General features: G+C 43.2%; 1 protein-coding gene across 3 annotated transcripts in view; it reads right to left on the bottom strand.

Annotated features, from left to right (window-relative positions):
- The window catches only part of RNF152 (ring finger protein 152), a 77,259-nt gene that overhangs the window by 41,524 nt on the left and 21,740 nt on the right, over window positions 1-13,995 (bottom strand). Inside the window, exon 3 of one of the 3 annotated variants that reach the window (XR_006577032.1) lies at window positions 2,167-2,335. The exons of the other annotated variants lie outside the window; for them this stretch is intronic. The gene's annotated coding sequence lies outside the window, so the exon portion shown is untranslated. Of the gene's footprint in view, window positions 1-2,166; window positions 2,336-13,995 lie in introns of those variants that run through there. 3 annotated transcript variants of the gene reach the window in all.

Below are 13,995 nucleotides of genomic sequence, written 5' to 3'. Positions count from 1 at the left end.
GCCTATTAATTTCATTTGGTGACCCCTAGTTCTTGTATTATGGGAATAAGTAAATAACTTTTCCTCTCCAAACCCCTAATCATTTTAGTTGCCCTTTTCTGAACCTTTTCTAGTGCCAGTATATCTTTTTTGAGATGAGGAGACCACATCTGTACACAGTATTCGAGATGTGGGCGTACCATGGATTTATATAAGGGCAATAATATATTCTCAGTCTTATTCTCTATCCCCTTTTTAATGATTCCTAACATCCTGTTTTCTTTTTGACCGCCTCTGCACACTGTGTGGACATCTTCAGAGAACTGGTCCTGGGAGGGGGCGGTCAGGGGACAAGGAGCGGGGGGGGTTGGACGGGTCGGGGATTCTGAGGGGGGCTGTCAGGGGGCAGGAAGTGGGAGGGGGTGGGGCGAGGCTGTTTGGGGAGGCACAGCCTTCTCTTCCCTGCCCTTCATACAGTTTCACACCCCAATGTGGCCCTCAGGCCAAAAGGTTTGCCCACCCCTGTTCTATCCTGATTTTATACTAGCTAAGGTCCTGGCTTACAGACAGAAGCTCAACCAGGTAGAATGAAGTTACAGACACCATTCCTCCCCACAGCCACAATATCTGCCTGACCCAGCTGAGATATTTCTGTTACAGAATCAGAGTTTCGTAGTGAATTTAACTGCATTCTAGTCAGACAGGTTGCCAGGCCATATCGATTATTAACCAGCTTTATTGTTATTTGAGTTGGTTGAAATTTTCAGAATTTTATTTTTTGCTATGAAATTTTGTGTCGACATTTTGAATTTCAGGGGGAAAAAAAATCAAGTATGAATTTTTTGTGAAAACTTGGTTTTCAACTAGCTATTGAGCTGGCCAAACTAGTTTGAATTTCAAAATGTAAACACAAAATATGTATTGAATTTTGATGGAAAAATGGGGTTTTTTGTGGAAAATCTGCCATATTTCAGCTATTTCTATTACTGATCCATGATCTATGTATTCCTTCGGTAGCAAGCTTTGGTGGCCAGGGACCATCTTTATGCTCTGTGTTTGCACAGCATCTAGCAAAATGAGGTTCTGGTTTGTGACTGGGGATCCTGATACTGTAATACAAATAAAAAACAATAATCTACACTGATCATTATGACAACCATTACTCTGATCTGTGATTTTTAAGGACAATTTCTTAAAATTGGAGGAACAGTTATGAGGGGTGGGGGAGAATGAGGCTTTATAAACAGCATGTCTGTACAGATGTAAACAGCTAATAAAATGCCAATAAATGACACTCAAGAATAAGTACCATTGTTCTGGGGTTTTGCAGGACCATTAAAACTTCTTGTTCTGCACTGCAAATTTGCTCTGGCCCATCTTTACATCAGCTCTAATCAGGCACCACACTGGGAGTAGAAAGCCAATCAGTAGCAGTCATGCTTCTTGCTACCATGGCATCGGGCTGATGAAGGATAGGATGGCTCAGCTGCATTCACACTGCCAGGGCCAGTGCTTTCATTAGGTGATCCTAGGCGGTCGCCTAGGGGTGCACGGGAGCTTCCGGTTCCGCTCCCATCACGCCGCCAAAGAAGGACCCTCTGCCGAAATGCCGCAGGCAACAGCGGCAGTCATTGCGCTGCTCAATTGTCTGCCGCTGTTTTCCGAAGGTCCTTCTTCAGCGGTGCGACAGGAGCGGAACTGGAAGTTCCCGCGCGCCCCATGGGGCGTGCACAAAATGCCGCCTCCCGAATTCTGCCTAGGGCACCAGAAACTCTGGCGCCGCTCCTGCACACTGCTAGGTGCATTGTACGTTTCCTTTGCAAAGGAGCAATGGGTGCCCACAGCTGGCATGTGATGCTGACTGCAGCCAAAGTGCTAGCCAGCTAGTCATGCTCTGATTGGCTTGGGGGTAGCACACTAGGCAGGGTTCACCCCGCACTCCTTTGAAAGGTAGGTGGACAGCCTGACTGGCTGCTTGTGCTTGGAAAGACAGTGATGCCTACAATCCCTTCCACTCACCAATCTCCTATATTTCCCCAAACCAAGTGCAGAGCAAGATGTAGCCCAAAGAATGTTGTTGTTTTTTTTCCTGCTTAAGACGAAAAAGAAGAAAGAAGTCAGTCAATTTCCCTTCCTACTTGATCTTTAGTAATACCACACACACATACACCACTTTCCTTGCCTGTATGGTTCCGATGTCTCACTGGAGACAGCTCATCAAACTCTTGATAAAGATTACCATCCTTCAGTGAACCCCCCACAGGCACGCGTTCCAATAGCAGATTCAATCAAGCTGACAATCCTTCCAATTAAAACCTGGCTGTCAGTGGCAGTCTCTACATGGTAAGTTTGACAGCTGAAAGAAAAAAAAAAAAACCAACTCAGAATGCTCTGCTTCACCCACTCTTTATTACTCTCAATCCAACCGTGACAGAGGCTTCTTATTTTTTCACCATTCTAAAACTTCCCAACCTAATCTCTCAGGTTTGCTGATATGTGAGCTTTTAAAAAACACATGAACTTCAAAAATACCTAACATATAAACCTAGGCATAGGCGCTGACTCCGTGGGTGCTCCAGGACTGGAGCACCCCCATGGAAAAAAAAATCAGCAAATTCCCCTCCCCCCAGTGCCTCCTGCCCACCGGTGGGCCCCACCAATCAGATCTTCCCCCACTCCTTGCGCCTCCTGCCTGCCGCAATCAGTTGTTTTGCAGCATGCAGGAGGCTGGAAGGAGGAGGAGGAGGAGGAGTGAGGATGTGGTGAGCTCGGAGGTGGGGCGGAACGGGTGGGAAGAGGTGGGGCAGGGTGCGGGTGTGGCCTTGAGAGAAGGGGTGGAGTGGGGGTGGGGTCTGGGGTAGAGCCAAGGGTCAAACACCCCCCCGGCATAATAGAAAGTCAGCGCCTGTGAACCTAGGCTTTGTCTACACTAGCGCTTTTGTTGGAAAAACTTGTTGGTCAGGGGTGTGAAAAAAAACCTGCCAAAAGCACCGGTGTGAACAGCGCTATGTCGGTGAGAGACACTCTCCTGCCAACATAGCCACCACTGTTCGTTGGGGATGATTTAATTATGCTGGTGGGAGAGCTCTCCCCCGCCGGCATAAAAGAGGCTACACGGAAGCTCTTACAGCAGCGCAGCTGCAGTGGTACAGCTGTGCCACTGTAAGGTCCATACTGCAGACATAGCCCCAGTTGTGCTACTCAATTAGAAAACAAGATTAAAAAAAATGAGATGCAAGAGTCAATTATTTTGCTCAGATGTCATATGCAGTAGTTCACATTTAGCGAGGTGATGAATTTGCCCATGGGAGAAAGACATGGTCTTAATCATTCTACCCACTGCTAGGGGAAATTTGTGATATAAAGTATTAAATCTCATGGAATTTGATGGAATTGCATTTTATACACACCTAGGTCATATGATACTTCAGCTGAAATATAAACCAGCAAGAACCCTTCTGTGAATAGTTAATTGCCCTTTCCCTCCATTACATGTGAGTAGATTACCAACACTCCCCGCCATCCAAATTGACTCCAGATCATAAGTCAAGACAAAACTTTAAAATTTAAAATCACCTGTGGGTGTAAACTGAACTAAGGACAAGAACAACACCGACGAGGATTTTACTCTGACAATGGACAGTGTTGAAGAACTACCAAGCAGACAAATGTGGTTTTCATTGCTTCTTATGACATTTTTTCCATCTACAATGCTAAAGCTTTTTCATAACCAAGCAATGAAAACCACATTTGTCCGTTTTGGTAGGTCTTCAATATTGTGTATTGAAAGAGTAAAACGCATTAAAGTCCCAATCCAGCCCAATGTTTGTGCTGTGCACAAATATGTTTGCTGCAATATATGATTTTAGAGTCACTATCTTTAAGTCCACAAACAAAGACTGAAGGCACAGTAACAGCAATGGAATGCCATTCTTGCTTACTCTGGCTTCCTATCAACTAGCCTCATGCACATTTGTGCAAAAATATATATTCACATGCTGTAAAGCAAGTAATAAGAAATGTAATTATAATCCACATCCATCTTCATGCTGGAAAAATGCAAGAAACTTACTGGCTGGTGATCATCATGAGTCATAAATATTTCCAAGTTATGAAGTTACTGTTTTAAGGTCTTGTTCTGATATCTTGTCTCCACAGATCATCTGTGTTTCTTGATGGGTGTGTTCTCTGCATGATATGCCACCCACCTGACATGAAACTAGTATAGAGACATCAACATTCTCCTTTCAATCCCCAAAGCACTCCTGCTGAACAAATTTCTTTCTCTAATGAGCAACTTCTCTTGATATGCCAGACTGCAGCTGCTAGGACTCTTGGAAATCTATAGAACAAAACGTAACATCCCGAAACTCCTCATTGCCTTAGAGGGCAAGAATAGTTAAGATTTTCTTTCTTAGAGCTTGGCTGTAGCCTCTAGCTTTCATCCAGATCACACCACAAGATCCATTGTCTACAGCCAAGCTCTAAGATACAGCCCATTTGCTCCAACCCCTCAGACAGAGACAAACACCCACAGAATTTCTATCAAGCGTTCTTACAACTACAATACCCACCTGCTGAAGTGAAGAAACAGATTGACAGAGCCAGAAGAATACCCAGATGTCATCTACTACAGGACAGACCCAACAAAGAAAGTAACAGAACGCCACTAGCCATCACCTTCAGCCCCCAACTAAAACCTCTCCAGCGCATCATCAAGGATCTACAACCTATCCTGAAGGACAATCTCTCACTCTCACAGATCTTGGGAGACAGGCCAGTCCTCGCTCACAGACAGCCCCACAACCTGAAGCAAATACTCACCAGCAACCACACACCACACAACAAAAACACTAACCCAGGAACCTATCCTTGCAACAAAGCCTGTTGCCAACTCTATCCACATATCTATTCAGGGGACACCATCCTAGGACCTAATCACATCAGCCACACTATCAGAGACTTGTTCACCTGCACATCTACCAATGGGATATATGCCATCATGTGCCAGCAATGCCCCTCTGCCAAACCAGACCGTTTCTATGCAAAAGAATAAATGGACACAAATCAGACGTCAAGAATTATTCAAAAACCCATCAGAGAACCCCTGGTCACTCAATTACAGACCTCAAAGTCACAATACTGCAACAAAAAAAACTTCAAAAACAGACTCCAATGAGAAACTGCACAATTGAAATTAATTTGCAAACTGGACACCATTAAATTAGGCTTGAATAAAGACTGGGAGTCATTACACAAAGTAAAAACTATTTCCCCATGCTATTTTTCCCCTACTGTTACTCATACCTTTTTGTCAACTGTTGGAAATGGGCCATCCTGATTATCACTACAAAAGTTTTTTTTTCTCCTGCTGATAATAGCCCATCTAAATTGATTACTCTCATTACAGTTGGTATGACAATACCCATTTTTTCATGTTCTCTGTGTATATATATATCTTCCAACTGTATTTTCCACGGCATGCATCCAATGAAGTGGGTTTTAGCCCACAAAAGCTTATGCTCAAATAAATTTGTTAGTCTCTAAGGTGTCACAAGTACTCCTCGTTCTTTTTGACAGAACAGAGACACTGGATTTATGGCTTATTACAAGTATCTCTAACCCATTAACTCCTCTCCCCCACCCCCCATTTTTTTTGTCCTATGACTGCAGAGGTGTTAACGGGCCACTCTACCTTGAATGGTCCCCTACAATATGTGCTAACTACTTATGCTAAACAATCTGTTCCATCTTTCATTTTGCTGTGACACTGGCAGTTCCTTTCCCAGACCTAAAGAAGAGCTCTGTGTGGCTTGAAAGGTTGTCTCTCTCACCAACAGAAGATATGACCTCACCCACCTTGTCTCTCTTTATTTTTTGGTGCATGCTAAATAACTACTACTAATAAAAACAACAGCACATTTTCAAAACTGTCTGCATGATTAATAGAAAAATTAATCTGGGAGTGATATTACTCCTTCAGCAATTTCTCACTAAGGGCTTGGCTACACTTACAGTTTGCAGCGCTGGTAGTTTGCAGCGCTGGTCATCCAGCTGTGTAGGAGCAGCGCTGGTGTGTGGCCACACTCACAGCTACCAGCGCTGGTGTGTGGCCACATTTGCAACATTTACAGCGCTGTTGGGAGTGCTGCATTATGGGCAGCTATCCCAGCATTCAAGTGGCAACAACGTGCTTTTCAAAAGAGGGGGGTGGAGGGTGGTGTACTGTGACAGGGAGCGGGGAAGAGAGAGAGAGTGGATTTTTGGAGCCAACACTGTGTGTTAGTTTTCCTGGATTGAAAAATCACAAAATGTTCACGAGCCCTTAGTCTTAACTCTTAATTGCAAACAGCCTGCCTCCAACACGGACTCCCCGCTGTTTCACTCACTCCCTGTGGTGTACTGTGACAGGGAGCGGGGAAGATAGAAAGAGTGGATTTTTGGAGCCAACACTTTAGCTTCCTGGATTGAAAAAGTTTCTCTGTCAAGCAAACATTCACTCCCTGCCTCTCATTTGATCGTTCACAGCCAGGTACAGATAGCTCCTGTTTGCTGTGATCAGTGTTTGTTTTTTAGATAAGCAGTTCAACAGAGCTCCGATGGAGTTCACAACAAAACAAAGAGAGGCTGCATAAAAAAAACAAAGAGGGTAATTTAGTTAAAAGCTTTCTGGGATATCTCCTTATTCCCTGGAGGCCAATAAAAGCGCTGGTGTGTGTCCACACTTGATGAGCAGCGCTGGATCACCAGCGCTGGATCACCAGCGCTGCAATCGCTACACCCCAACCTGGCCAGGTGTACAGCCAGCGCTGCAGCCAGGGAGTTGCAGCGCTGGATGTGCCTTGCAGGTGTGGACGGTTACTAATTGCAGCGCTGGAAAGCCTCTACCAGCGCTGCAACTTGCAAGTGTAGCCAAGCCCTAACTCATTATTACTGAATGTTTATTATCTTCTAGACACATTTCACTAACTTCACAAACTGACAGGTCCTGCTCCATTAGCCTTCCTGTCTTGTACTCCTCAGTCAGTGTAACCCCAAGCGACTATTTAAAAATCTAATCTGTTTCAAAAAGGTAGAATTGTATGAAATGTACTTTACATCTTGTTTCCTTTCCTACTCCATTTCCTTCCCCTGCTACAGAAATGGTGCTTGTTTATACCATAGAAGCACCTGCTCCTGGTGCTGAGATATCCCTTTCTTCTTATGGCAGGCCAAGTTTTCATCTTCATGTTCCTTACCCTGACATTATAAAAAAGGTTCTGCAGTTACATTAACTATTCTGGGCCAAGTCAGCTAAAATCAGGCATTTCGCTGCCAGCAAACTAAGAGCTGGTCAAAAAAATTCAGTCAAAACCGTTTTTTGATAGAAAATTTAGTTTTCAACTAAAACAATTTTGTGAAAAGTGTCTGCTTTCTGAGGAAAATTCTCACTTTTTATCAAAAAACTAAACATCAGGAATCCAACATTTGGAAATGTTGGCAGGGTACCTCATGGGAATTACAGTTTGGGTACCTCATACTCCCATTCTGCTCTACAGGTTGGGTTCCCCAGCTAGACTATATCCCATGATACACCACAGCCATGGGACTTCTATGACATACCATGGTGGATCAAAAGGAGAAGAAACAGTGATGAATCATGGAAGATGTAGTCCAGCCAGGGAAGCTGGCCGGCACATGGGGGTATGAGGCACCTCAACTACAACTCCCATAAGGCAATGTGGTAACATTTCCAAATACATTTTTTTTTTCAGTTTTAGATTTTTTGCTGAAATTCTGAACTTTTGTGTGAAAATGTTTGAAGAACACATTTTCCCCCAGTTTTGTCAAAGTTTTCCACTGCGGGAAATGGTTTTCTGATCAGCTCTGTGACAAACCCACTGTAGTTTTAGCCAACAGCAAAATTACTCACCCCTCTCCCTCAACCCTGAGGAGAAAGGAGGAAAAGCAGGAGCCAAAATTCCTTCTTTATGAATATTCCTGAAGTGACAAAGCAATGCCTGGTTCTGTCCCTTACTATGGTCTATGTCCTTGTGGTACAATCCAGCCCTTTGTTTAAAAAAAACCCAAAACCTCTCACTGCCAAAAGGCCCAATTCTGACGTCTTTACCCAGGCAAAACTTCTATTGGCTTCAACTGGGTTACACCAGTATGGCTGAGAGCAGAGTTTGGCCTAGCCTTAAAGTGATCTTAAATTGCTTGAAATACAGGTGAACCAAGCAGAATTAAATGGGTTCAGATGTTCTGGATGCCAAAAAGGCCCATTTCTCAAGTTACTAACATCTCTTTCCAGAACTAGAACGTATGTGAGCTCATGGGTTGATGTTTGGCAGTGAGATCAAAACACAGTGCCCTGTTAAAGAGAAAAAAAGTAGTCCCTTTTTGTAGTCTTCTGATACCAGTGCCACCTACCTAAAGAGAAAAGACTGAAACAGGCAACTAGACACAAACATTTCAAACACCACCACCCCCACCCCCACCCCCACACACACACACACACACACACACTTCTTTTTTTTGTTACTTCCTATGACTGGAGAGGTGTTAATGAGCCACTTCACCTTGTGCTTATGCTAAACAGCCCATTCCAGCTTGTTTTTAGCTGTGACTTGAAGAAAAGCTCTGTGTAAACTCAAAAGCTTGTTTCTCTCACCAACAGAAGTTGGTCCAATAAAAGATATTACTGCTCTTCTCACAAACATTTCAGATTGATTAGAAACATCATTTTTTCAGCATAGTTCAATACAATGAATTCTTGTAATGTTGACTATGAACTATTTTCAATGTTGCTTTGTCCTTTTCTTACATACATATACAACTCTAGGCTGAGAAAAAAAAGTGGGTTTTGAGTAATCAAGTATTCAGGTAATGTGTAATGGAAGTCTTCAGGTGGTCTTCTAGTAGCAGTGGTCCATATGAATTACGATATTGCCCAAGGTCATTTAACTTACAAAGCATCACTGATTTTTTTTCTCTCATACACAACTTTTCCAATTGTCACAATCAACAACCTGAAATAATATATTTGCTGCAACGCTTTGGCCCATCTGCATTAGGAAAAGTCCATTTTGGCTGATCCAGTTTTCAGAAATACATTCACACAGGGTTAATTCTCAGGGGAACAGGATTTCCCAAACTCCTTGCCATAGGATTCAGTTGAGCTAGGCAGCAGAGGGATAAGGTCTTAAAGCTAGAGCAGCCCTGCTAGAAAGTATCATTATGGCTGCCTAGGCTGAGGAAATCTTCACTAGCTTTAATGGGCATTTAAATAGTTTTCATATTTATACTCAATGAATGGCACATATTCAGTGAGATCTACCCTACCCCTCAGTGAGATCTACTCCCTTCTGGATAACTTCCCAGAAGGTTTTCCATTTGATGTAAGGTTGGGCTGAAGAATGCTATCCAAGTTAGTCTGATTAATGACTGGTGTTTTTCTTTAAGTAAGGTAGTTAGTGAAATAGATGTGTTTTGTCTGGTTTTCCCCACAGCAGCTATGCTGTTGTGACAGACAGTATTCAGTCTAAAGAATTCAGTCTGACCGGCATGAATTTTATCTGCTGTATAAATATTGATGATCTTAATAATTGGTGTTCTGTATGTATGCTCCTTACAGATATAAATTTCTCTGTCTCGGCTGCCTGCAAAGTGCTCACTTCCTTTTACATGGTAATGAAGTATTTCTAAAGGTATCATTTAAAGTTGTTAGCCCTGCAAAAGAATGAGTAACAGCAGCCTCGGGGGAGGGAGAGTGAACAGGACAGCAGCTTGGACTGTGAGGAACGGATAGTCCCAGAGAATACTGACTTGCTTGGAAATGAGGCAGCCAAACTGGTATTCAGAAAGCAATGTGTTTTATTTTGCTAACATGAGACATCATACAAGAGAAATCACTATCTTGGGCCTAAGCAGGATACTAATGAAAAACCAATGACATGTAAGGCCAAATTCAGGCAGGGTGTAAGCAAGTGTGTTACACCCAGTTAAGGCATTATCCACAAAGGAAATTTTTACTGGCTATACAGGTATAACTACACTGGTATTGTTATACCAATGTAATCCCCCATGTGAACACTCTTATTCCAGAATAAGAGTAGCTTTTTTTCAGTTTAGTTTAAACCACTTCCCCATGACAAACTAAAGCCACTGTTATACCAGAGTGTCCACATTGGGGGTTATACCAATAGAACAGTAAGGTTAAATTAATACTTTAACTCCATGGCTCTCAACTTTTCCAGAATACTGTCCCCCTTTCATGAGTGATTTGGCTTGCGTACCCCCAAGTTTCACCTCACTTAAAAACTACTTGCTTACAAAATCAGACATAAAAATACAGGTTTCACAGCACACTATTACTGAAACATTGCTTACTTTCTCATTTTTACCATTTAATTATAAAATAAATCGATTGGAATACAAATACTGTACTTACATTTCAGTGTATAGAACATAGAGAAGTATAAAACAAGTCATTGTCTGTATGAAATATTAGTTTATACTGACTTTGCTAGTGCATTTTATGTAGCCTGTTGTAAAACTAGGCAAATATCTAGATGAGTTGATGTACTCCTCAGAAAATCTTTGTGTACCCCCAGTGGTACATGTACCCCTGGTTGAGAACCACTGCCTTCACTTATACCAGTATAACTTTCCCATGCAGACAAGGCCTTACGCCAAGTCTGAATTCTGCCTGTGGACTTCAAAGGCCCAACAGTGTATAAGACTTGAAGGCATCTCCTTATACAGACATACATTTTTTTGGTATGTAGGACCTGAAGTATGAGCTGGGATAAAGTGATTACTTTGGAGTTGTGAGTCAGGAAACTAAAGGCTTCTCTATACAGGCAAATCGACCAGAACAGCTATTCTGCAATAGCTATTTCACAATAGCTCTCTGTGTGGACATTCTTATTCTGGAATAAGACCATTCACACAGAAAGCTATTCCGGATTAGCTACTGCACTTCAAATTTATACCTTATTCTGGAATAATTTAACATGTGGACAACCCCTAAGATTTTTCTGCCATGTGAGATTTTGAGGTAAATTATATGACAGAGTTTAAGTTATATTTACTATAATAAAATAATAATAATATGTATTCCTAGGATAGCCATTCACCGTAGCATCTGGGCAGCAGCGCTTTATCTAGTTGTGGTTTTATATTATTATTTTCTCTCCAATATCTGTAGCCCTTAAAAAAATCATTCACAATTAACTGAATTGCACACAGGGCCACTCAGGGAGGATGCCAGGGAATAGGAGGTGGCATGAGAAAAGCCAGCGGGTGAGGTAATATCTTTTATTGGACCAATTTCTATTGGTGAGAGAGACAAGCTTTCAAGCTACACAGAGCTACTTCTTTCAAGTAGCTTGAAAGCTTATCTCTTTCAATAAAAAAATATTACCTCTCCCCACCCCCAGTCTCTCTCCTGGCACCAACAGCATTGCAAACAAAAAAGAATGCTATTTATGGGGACAGAAGACCAGGGAATCAATAATGTGAGAAGATGGGTACTGGCAGGGCTTGAGCAAGAGGCTAAGAGCATTTAGGGATGAGATGTAGGCAGGGCTGAACTTTGCAGGGCCTTGAAAATGAGAGCCAGAAGTTTGTGCTTGTTGTAAATAGAACCCTAGAATCCTGCTTTCCATTCCCCTGATCAAACAACTACACAACCTATCGTGCTGACCAATATGGTCTCGTTATTTCCTTGTCCTCTTCCATCTGTCTATATCCATCTGTTCTCTCTCACCCTATGCATAGACTAGACTCCCTGAGGCAGGAACTGTCTTTTTGTTCTGTGTTTGCATAGCACCTAGCACAATGGAATCCTGGCCTACAGTGCTAGCTACAGTGCTACAAATAATAAAAATACACAATAAGCCATTCTGCAGGTGGGTGGGTGTGTTTCTATATTTATATACACATACTCAACATTCACTATACTTAGTACTAAGTACTTAGTCTCTAAGGTGCCACAAGGACTCGTTTTTGCTGATACAGACCAACACAACTACCACTCTGAAACCAGTACTTAGTACTGGTGTGCCACATTGTGTCAGCATGGCATCCAATATTAAACTAGCAAAGGTTCTGGTACAGCCCTCATCATCATAATATTGTGCACAATTAATTGCCCTTCAAGCTTTCTATAGCTGCTTTTCTTCTTCCATGCTTTATATGGCACTATGGGATTTAATATGTTACAATCTTTAATGACAACTACTGTATATCTGAAACTTGACAGAAATTGCTGCTGGTAGAAAATTAAATGCTGAACTCTTTCCAGTAATTCGGAGCGTTCCTAACTGTAACACTAATCCATGCAATATATTCTAATTACCACAACAGGTCCATTAAATAAAATCTTCCACGTGACCCATTTGTCTGTTGTGCTGAAACATTCTGTTTCAGATGGTTTCCGAAATCCTAGATAATACTTTGACATCACTGCTGAATTACGTTGCATCAAGAAATCTGAATTTCTATTATTACAACCAGTTACAAAACACCTTGATTTAGGATGACCAGGTGTCTGGTTTTCGACCGGAACACCAGGTCAAAAAGAGGTCCTGGAGGCTCAGGTCAGCACCACTGACTGGGCTGTTGACTGTCCAGTTGGTGGTGCCACGCAGCGGGGCTGGCAGGTTCCCCACTAGCCGCCGTGCTGTGCGGCTCCCGGAAAGCAGCCAACATGTCCAGCTTCTAGGTCCAGGAGGGTCCTCTTGCTCCCCCGCCCCCCACCCACAAGTACAGCTCCCATTGGCCACAGCAGGGCAGGGCACGGGACGAACTAGTGCGCCTAGTAGGCGGCTGTTGAGGGGTCATGGTACACGCTTCTCCCGCTGCTGCTCTTCTCCTCCTGCTCCTCCTGTGGCTGGGCTCGAGCTGTGGCGCATGCCCTGCGGTGAACCACAGTCTGTCACCCCATTGCCAGCACCCAGGAGTTGGAGGTATCTATCCTCATCTCCGAGTGCTGGGAATGGGGCTGCATCCGCATCCCCCTCGCTGCATCCCTTCTCATCCCAACCCCTTAACATTTCTATCCCCCTCACTGTATCCCTTTCCATCCCATCCCACTCTACCCTCCACCACTACCCATCCCTGTATCTCTTACAGCGCTCTCTTACCCATACTCTCTACCTCCCAGAGCTGCCATGCCCATGGTCCTCAACCTCCACAGCCCTGCAACGCATTCACCTCCATACACTGCTGCACTCCCATTATGTCCCTATACACCCCTGTGTCTCTCACATCTACATGCACTTATAGTCTTCTGCCTCCCCTGCATGCCCAGCCACCCCACATATCCCCCCACCATCCCTCCTTTCTCCTTCACTGCCCCCTCACCTCCACCCTGCTATCATCCTTGGCCTCTTTCCCACCCCATCCTCTCTCTTCCACCTGCACCCCCCATATTTTCCCCTCCAGCCCACCTTCCTTCCTTCCTTCCTTCCCAGCTGGGTGTGTCTGTGTAGGCAAGTGTGTGCATGCATGCAATGTATGTGTGTAAGAGATTGTCTCTTTGGGTAGAGAGGTGTGTGTATTGCTGCATATGTGTATACCTGTGTGAATAAAATTTGCAGCCTAATTCTGACTTTTATTTCTTTTGCTGGCTTGCGCACAAAAAAATGTATGACATAAAATGTGTGTATTCATTTTATAACAAGTTTTTAAAAGAGACGGGAACTCTAAAAGAAATGTATTATTTCTTAAAAAGTGAATGTTGTTGACCAGTAATTGCAGAAGAGCCAATGTATCATATATTTCTTGCCACCTTTGACTAGCTAGATCATAAACTCTCTTTTTCTGTGTATGTCCAGCACCTACCACCCTGGAACCCTGATCTTAGTTGGGGTCTCTAGGTACTAAACAACAATTGTACTAATAAATAATGTGGCAGTATATGTGTTAGTGCATGCTAGATGTGTACACATGAATACACATGTGTATCTGCAGTAGGTGTGGGAGTTAGTATTTACAGATTTACCTGCCTGTCGGCATAGGTACTCCACT

The sequence above is a fragment of the Mauremys mutica genome, chromosome 2, assembly GCF_020497125.1.
Source record: "Mauremys mutica isolate MM-2020 ecotype Southern chromosome 2, ASM2049712v1, whole genome shotgun sequence".
In the NCBI taxonomy this organism is placed as follows: Eukaryota; Metazoa; Chordata; order Testudines; family Geoemydidae; genus Mauremys; species Mauremys mutica.
Note: the sequence above shows the minus strand (reverse complement) of the source record. Positions and strands in the feature narration are given on the sequence as shown.